At 34.9% G+C, this 8,921-nt stretch overlaps 1 protein-coding gene and 1 long non-coding RNA gene across 2 annotated transcripts in view; both read left to right on the top strand.

Moving 5' to 3' along the window:
• Window positions 1-8,921, top strand: part of LOC133191008 (protein bicaudal C homolog 1-like) — a 524,664-nt gene that overhangs the window by 307,938 nt on the left and 207,805 nt on the right. The window lies entirely within an intron of this gene.
• On the top strand, window positions 2,847-6,907 carry LOC133190986 (uncharacterized). The gene is made up of 4 exons (XR_009721646.1): window positions 2,847-2,941; window positions 3,663-3,699; window positions 5,102-5,297; window positions 5,669-6,907. It is a non-coding gene; the product is annotated as an uncharacterized LOC133190986 (long non-coding RNA).

The following is an 8,921-nucleotide window of genomic DNA, read 5'->3' on the forward strand; positions in this document are numbered from 1 at the left end:
TAATCATTAAAAGGTTATTGATTAATGACTTTCCGCTCCTCTCAGCCCCTATTTTGAGGGGCCAGCCCCTTTTTTCTTCATACGACTTTAAAGCTCTCATGATTTTGAACACTTTTTGTTCAACAACTATTCAGAAATTCTTTTTCTTTTCGGAGAAATTTGCATAAGAAATATTAAGGGGCTGGCCCTTCAACTCCTTAATGGGGACATTAAGCAAAAATAAAAGGTTGCATATTGTTCAGAACATTATTATGAACATCTTTTGTTCAGTAGTGCTTATCAAAATATTCCCAACTTTTAAGATATAAAGCGTGGAAGATTTTGCATTCTGGCCCCTTATGGCCCTTAATTATGTATCATATGATGTGAATATCATAATACATAGTTATAAATTGTTGAGATAAACATTTTTGCTTCAGTAATGCATCTCAGCCCCTATTTTGAGGGGCCAGCCCCTTTTTTCTTCATATGACTTTAAAGCTCTCATGATTTTGAACACTTTTTGTTAGCTCACCTGAGCCGAAGGCTCAAGTGAGCTTTTCTGATCAAAATTTGTCTGTTGTCTGTCATCATCGTCGTCGGCGTCGTTGTTGTCGTAAACTTTTCACATTTTCATCTTCTTCTCCAGAACTACTGGGCCAATTTCAATCAAACTTGGCACAAAGTATCCTTGGGTGAAGGGGTTTCAAGTTTGTTCAAATGAAGGGCCGTGCCCTCCTCCAAGGGGAGATAATTACGAAATAGCAAAAAATTAATGGCATTATTGAAAAATCTTCTTCTCAAGAACCAGTGGGCCAGGAAAGATGAAACTCATGTGGAATTATTGTCAGGTAGTGTAGATTCAAGTTTGTTCAAATCATGACCCCTGGGGATAGGGTGGGGCCACAATGGACAATCAAAGTTTTACATAGGAATATATAGGAAAAATCTTCAAAAATCTTCTTCTCAAGAACAGCAAATCTATGATTGGTCATATTTATTTGGAAGCATCCTCAGGTGGTGTAGATTCAAGTTTGTACAGATCATGACCCCTGGGGATAGGGTGGGGCCACATTGGACGATCAAAGTTTTACATAGAAATATATAGGAAAAATCTTCAAAAATCTTCTTCTCAAGAACAGCAAAGCTATGATTGGTCATATTTATGTGGAAGCATCCTCAGGTGGTGTAGATTCAAGTTTGTTCAAATCATGACCCCCAGGGGTAGGGTGGGGCCAGAATGGATGATCAATGTTTAACATAGGTGTACATAGGAAAAATCTTCAAAAATCTTCTTCTCAAGAACAGCAAAGCTATGATTGGTCATATTTATGTGGAAGCATTCTCAGGTGGTATAGATTCAAGTTTGTTCAAATCATGACCCGGGGGGTAGGGTGGGGCCACAATGAACGATCAAAGTTTTACATAGGAATATATAGGAAAAATCTTTAAAAATCTCAAGAACAGCAAAGCCACGGTTTGTCATATTTGTACGGAAGCATCCTCAGATAGTGTAGATTCAAGTTTGTTCAAATCATGACCCCCACTTCCTTTTTAGGGGTAGGTTGGGACCACTTATGCATTTAAGCTTTTGAATACTAAACTGAATTCAGAAATTCTTTTTCGTTTCTGAGAAATTTGCATAAGAAATATTTAGGGGCTGGCCCTTCAACTCCTTAATGGGGACGTTTAGCAAAAAATAAAAGGTTGCATATTGTTCAGAACATTATTTTGAACATCTTTTGTTCAGTAGTGCTTATCAAAATATTTCCAACTTTTGAGATATAAAGCCTGAAAGATTTTGCATTCTGGCCCCTTATGGCCCCGAATTATGTAATATATGACATTAATATTATAATATGTAGTTGTAAATTACAGTTTAAAAGATATGATACAAAATATCTCGAAAATTCACTCATGATTCGTGTCCTAAATTTCAACCCCTACCGAGCCTCCATACTAGGCGCTTCCGGAAAATTTCAAAACCGAGATGCACAACTACAACATGTCATCTATCATCACTGAAAAGTTCAGCATTCTAACTTTTGTCATTCTTGAGTTTTTGTGTAGACAAAATGGTCACAAAAATTCGATTAAAAGGCGATAACTTCCGACCGGAAGTGAATTTCCAAATATTAAAGAAAATGTATCAGGTTTAGATCACGATACATCATCCCTGAAAATCTCAAATAAATCCGTCCAAGCATTTCTGAGAAATCATCTGCACAAAAATTGGGACAGAAAAAAATAATAATAACTAGATGAGATCTCGTTGCGAGCAATGAGTAGGTCTTCCGTCCGATTTTTCGATAAGATGAGATATGATTTTGACTATGATCTTTGCTAAAAGATAATAATATATAGACTTACCTAATTAGATTTTATTCTTTTGATTTTTATAACATTATCAAAGAACTATAGAGAAACATGCTTTTGGCCCCTCTGATCCCCTAGTTTGAGGGGTCAACCCCTTTTTCTTGATATCAAATGAAAGGTCTTGTGATTTTGAAGACTTTTTAGCTCACCTGAGCTGAAAGCTCAAGTGAGCTTTTCTGATCACCCGTTGTCCGTCGTCCGTCCGTCTGTCCGTGTTTACGAGAGTGCATTTATTGGGTTCTTTTTATACACAGTTGGTACTTATTGGGTACTTTTTGCTAATTGGGTATACCCAATAAGAAGTGTCGCTAAATTTACTTAAAATGCCTTAATTGGGTATTTGCCGGTTAGTACCCAACACAACTTGGACACGATGACTTGTCCAAAAAAATGTCTGAAAAAGTTGTTTCTACGGACTCACCGTATTTCGATCTTGGTTTTACACTCGGAACGCTAAATTTAACACAAGTAACCCCCGAGAGTTCCGAAAATCAACTTCCGTTAGTCTTGATCTTTGCGGCGTTTTGTTTTGACCAAAAAATATGGCGACTTAGAAGCGCTCGAGGTCAACTCAACAAGAGCAAAAGTAAGTTTCTTCGATTTATTTACCCATTGATAGATGTCTTGCTTAGGTAAATTTGATTTAAATGTAAAATTGATTAAAATATAATATTTTTTACGTTAATGTGTACAACAGTAGGATAAGTATCGGAACAATTAATTTAAATGATACTTGTATGTATTTGGAATTTCCTCTGTCTTCATCGACTTGATATGGCGCGAGCTTCATTTAGAAAACTATCGTATACATAATCTTTGATAAATCAGAAGTGTTAATTATTAAATTTTATATAATAATAAACTTTTGTATGTTTTGACGAGGTATATAGAAGGTAATAAAAATTTTGACAATCGTTTGTCCATAAATTGTTGGGTATCGTTTCATGTAGTGTAAAGATAGCAGAGATGATGATAGATGGGCGTAATTGACAATAACTAGATAACTGTATATAAGTTAATCACATCTGATATGTAAGGAAATCATAATTGCTGTATAATTAGTGAAGATCTGGCACACAGCCTCTCTACATTTCACAACATACCTAACATATTCCCATCATGCAATCACAGGCACTTGAATGGATGAAGTTATTACTTTTCTTTTAATGAAGAAAAAATATACCCCTACCTATTAAGGTAGGGGTATATTTTTCTTAAAAGAAAAATAATGACAGGGCTTCTGCATGTTATGTAGTAAGGTTTATCTAAAAATATAGAGACAAATTTCTTATTTTACCATTGCACAGGTGGATCAATTACCAAATGATGTAGAGATATGCCAAGGTAAGAGCACTTAATGTGTTGCACATAAAATTCACAATATTAATTTTAAAATGAACAATGACATGACAGAATACCCCTATCAATTACATTCTCTTACCATTTTTTTTCAGTCTCAAAAAATTCTTTCTGTTAGATTTTTACAGTATTGAATGATCATTTCTTATCAATTCAAGAAATCTATTTGGGATAAGAAAGGAATGAACATTTTCCAATTTTATGAAAAGATATTCAGGATATTCATTCATGTAATAAATTGCACAAATGTGGATGAGTGTATCCTAGTCTACTTGGAAGCCTTGGCTTTTTTTCCGAACTTGACATAGAATTGTGACTGAGGGGATTTAAAAAGTCTGAAAATAGAAATGGTAAAAATTTAAAATGGTAATAAACATTCATGAGGTTGCATACAAATTTTTTTTTTTAAATAAACTTTGTTTTCTATGGTCATTATTAATGTTCTGTCAAGTTTTTATGTAAAGCAGTAGCCATCTTCATAGCAAAATTTGAGTACATAGACTATTTTTAAAAATGAAATTTACCAGAAATGGAAGTTAAAACAGAACAAAACACAAGACATATTTCAGAGTGCTTGCATGTAATATTTTTAATAACATGTACTTTATTAGACTTGTGTATGAAGAATACTGTGCATGTAGCTTTTTCCATCTGGTTCATCATTTTGCTTTATCTGACTGTGGTAAAAAAAACTGCCAACTTCCGTAGAAATCATTGAAAATCAACTAAATTGCTCAGTGTTCTTGAAAAAAAAAAATAACACTGGACATTCGGACCGACAGTCTGATGCATTTCACAGGGCCAAATGAATTTCTGCCGAACCGAAATTTTTTATCAACAAAAAGCCGTTTATTTTTATCAGCTGTTTTCCTAGACTTTCAGAAATTTAGTTGCGTTATGTGCATTATGGTTTGGCGACCTATTGCTGTGTTTATTTTCGTAAACAGGACAAACAATAGTAAAGCAACAAAATAAAATAACAATATCAAATACACTATTTATTAAGTTGTATTACTGAGAAACTTAATCTAATGAATAAAATTTAATGTACACCATGGTCCACCTTGTCTGTAAACTTTAATTTTTCAATCCTATTGTGAGCCATTGGGCAAATTGAACCAAACTGGACAGGAACTTGACAAGAATGTTTCTTTGTGGATTCTACACATTAATTGTTTTTTTTTTGTTGTTGTTGATTTAAAAGTCAACTTGGCTGACCAGTACAGACTAGAATATTTATTTATAGCTTGATACACTTCATTCTACATAATAAACATATAGCTCTGGAATTCAAATAGTTGTTTGACTTTGATAAATTTCTTTACTTGAAAATATAGGATGTACAATAGTTTCTAGAATCTTGATGAGACTGTTTTTGTGTTTTCAGGTATTTGACATATCACCCCAACAACAACAATGGCTGACAAATCACTTGGGTCATACAGTAGACGTCCATAAAATACATTATAGGCAGATCTCGGGGGTCATTGAGCCTGTGGACATTTCCAAACTTGTGCTGTTAACAGTGTATGGCTTGACTGTGAAAAATGCTTGCAGAAAATTGACAGATATCACACTGGAAGGTAATGATGTTGATTTTTTTAAGAGCTTATTATAAATTGAATTGCCTGTAAATCTGAAATGTTATGAATACTCCTATTTAATTATATCTGTCTTTGGATGGGGATGAAAATGTCATTTATTTAAAACTTTGTATTATATAAATCTTGATTGATTACATTTATTGAGTGAAAATTTCCATTTTATTCCACTTGAATAGAATATGTAAATAAGTCTAATTGGTCCCCTTCATTTTTGCATAAGTTTACTGTTTTTTAGATCACCTGACTCACCTAGGTGACCTATTGCTATTTGGTTCCCGTCCACTGTCTGATAACACTTTGAAATTGAATCAAGAGTCAAATACAAATGTGTACTGGTGATTTAATTGCAGCATGAATAAAGTGGATGGAGGCAAAACTGAAGGAGGTGCATGAATATTTCAGAGAATGTCTGAACACAAACACCACTCCAGGAAGAAAAGATTGCAATATGGCAATAGAAAAGAACAGGGCCAATGAAGGTACCATACAGTATAAGCCATGGGAGTCCCTGAGGAAGAAAGTATGGAGCATAATCCAGAAACAAAAATTAAACCATTTTGACATTTTTTATTATATAGGATTAAAGCCCTACCTGTGAAATTTTGTCACGCAGTGATGTTTGACTCTTCCCCTGCTCTAATTACAGTGAATATTTGATTGAATATTTTGATGCAGATTTGTAGAAAAGATTTGACATAGTGCATAAGTTTTTAGTTTTTAGACAAAGTAGTTTATTAATTGTACTTGCTGAATTTGAGTTAATGGTGAATATCACAAGTCATTTCTTTTATTACAGGGAATATATGCATTGTATCTGTATTGTACAGGAAGCTGTATGATTTATTTTACAGTAGCATGTAATCAGTTTGAGATTATTTCTTTTATATGACAGAAGAGAATTTTCATTAACCTGAAGAATGTTTGGTTTAGAAAGATGCATGTATATAAACTTTTTTATGGATTTTCTGTACTGTTAATGAGATTTTTTTATTTTATCAGAGCAACTGATAGAAAATATGCACTCAGGGGTGGAATCTATTTAGCAATGTGGCACTAGAGAATATATAGCAATTTCATGGATTTTCTTCTGTTGATGAGAATTCGTTTAATCATAGCAACTGATAGCAAATATTTACAATTAAGGGATCTGATTTATTTAGGGCTACTTGGACCTTTTGTCATTAAAGAGGCATTGGCACAGATTTGAAGCTAATATTTTTCAAAATTGTCAGTATAATATCATAACTTTAATAGCATTTCAGACTGACATTGTTAAAGCGTGTTATGAAACTTCATTTCTCATAAAATTATAAAAGAATGAATTTTGGGTGTGTATGATTGCTGTACATTCTTGCATTTTCTCAAACTAAAATTCATCCTTAGTATTTAAAAAAAGTGGAAATTCTGTGGCATATCAATAGAACATATTAAAACTGTATTCAAGAAAAGTGATAATAAAAATGTAGAAAGCAAAAACCGATTCACCAGTGTTTTCGGTAAGTGTGCAGTGATGTGTGCAAAGTTAGCAAATCTAACAAGTCCAGTAAAAAGTAAACAAAAACAATAACAGAGCTTGTGCCATGTTTACAAATGCAGTGTTTGATGTAATGTTATGAAGAATATTGTTGTCACTAAATTTTAAGAATTCCTCCAAGTTCAAACCATTTAACTGATTTTTTTTAATTAAATTAGAAATTTAAAATAAGAAACGAAACTGCAATATGAAGTGTTGGTTGTATTCTGATGAAGGGATTCAAGTAACCCAAGAAGAATTGGACAAGTGTCCATTACCTGTTGGGTTGTATTCTAAGGAAGGGATGCAGATAACCAAGAGGAGTTGGACAAGTGTCCAATACCTGTTGGGTTATATTCTTATGAAGGGATTCAAGTAACCCAAGAAGAATTGGACAAGTGTCCATGACCCTGTTGGGTGGAAAGTAGGTATCCAAGAGGAGTTGGACAGGTGTCCAATACCTGTTGGGTTATATTGTGATGAAAGGAATTAATTAACCCAAGAAGAATTGGACAAGTGTCCAATACCTGTTGGGTGGAATGTAGGTATCCAAGAGGAGTTGGACAGGTGTCCAGTGCCTGTTGGGTTGCATTCTGATGAAGGGATTCAAGTAACCCAAGAAAAATTGGACAAGTGTCATTTCCTTGTTGGATGGAATGTAGGTATCCAAGAGGAGTTGGACAGGTGTCCAATACCTGTTGGGTTGTATTCTGAAGAAGGGATTCAAGTAACCCAAGAAGAATTAGACAAGTGTCCATTACCTGTTGGGTTGTATTCTAAGAGAAGGGATGCAGATAACCAAGAGGAGTTGGACAAGTTTCCAATACCTGTTGGGTGGAATGTAAGTATCCAAGAGGAGTTTGACAGGTGTCCAATACCTCTTGGGTTGTATTGTGATGTAAGGATTTCATTAACCCAAGAAGAATTGGACAAGTGTCCAATACCTGTTGGATGGAATGTAGGTATCCAAGAGGAGTTGGACAGGTGTCCAATACCTGTTGGGTTGTATTGTGATGAAAGGATTTCATTAACCCAAGAAGAAATGGACAAGTGTCCAATACCTGTTGGGTGGAATGTAGGTATCCAAGAGGAGGTGGACAGGTGTCAAATGCCTGTTGGGTTTTATTCTAATGAAGGGATTCAAGTAACCCAAGAAAAATTGGACAAGTGTCATTTCCTTGTTGAATGGAATGTAGGTATCCAAGAGGAGTTGGACAGTTGTCCAATACCTGTTGGGTTGTATTCTGAAGAAGGGATTCAAGAAACCCAAGAAGAATTGGACAAGTGTCCATTACCTGTTGGGTTGTATTCTAAGAGAAGGGATACAGATAACCAAGAGGAGTTGGGCAAGAGTCTAATACCTGTTGGGTGGAATGTAGGTATTCAAGAGGAGTTTGACAGGTGTCCAATACCTGTTGGGTTGTATTGTGATGAAAGGATTTCATTAACCCAAGAAGAATTGGACAAGTGTACTTTACCTGTAGGGTTGAATGTAGGTATTCAAGAGGTGTTGGACAGGTGTCCAACACCTGTTGGGTTGTATTCTGATGAAGGGATTCAAGAAACCCAAGAAGAATTGCACAAGTGTCCATTACCTGTTGAGTGGAATGTAGATATCCAAGAGGAGATGGACAGGTGTCCTGTACCTGTTGGGTTATTCTGATGAGGGAATTTAATTAACCCAATAAGAATTGGACAAGTGTCCAATACCTGTTGGGTAGAATGTAGGTATCCAAGAGATGGAAAGGTGTCCATTACCTGTTGGGTTGTATTTTGATGAAGGGATGCTGGTATCCAAGAGGAGTTGGACAGGTGTCCAATACCTGTTGGCTTGTATTCAGATATCCAAGAGGAATTGGACAGGTGTCCAATACTTGTTGTCTTGTATTCTAATACAAGTTTATATGTATCCAATAGGAATCGGACATGATTCAAAAGACTTGTTGGGTTTCTCATCAAATGCTTGTTTTAAGTATCCAAGAAGGGTTAAACAGGTGTCTGAGATGTATTGGGTTGTCTTCGTATGTGTATTGCATTTAGGTAAACACATTCCAGTATGAGGTATTTTTAAATATATATCCTAATTTGCC

Source organism: Saccostrea echinata, unplaced genomic scaffold, assembly GCF_033153115.1.
Source record: "Saccostrea echinata isolate AGI-Se365-2 ecotype Australia unplaced genomic scaffold, CSIRO_AGI_Sech_v1 ptg000022l, whole genome shotgun sequence".
NCBI classification, from domain to species: Eukaryota; Metazoa; Mollusca; class Bivalvia; order Ostreida; family Ostreidae; genus Saccostrea; species Saccostrea echinata.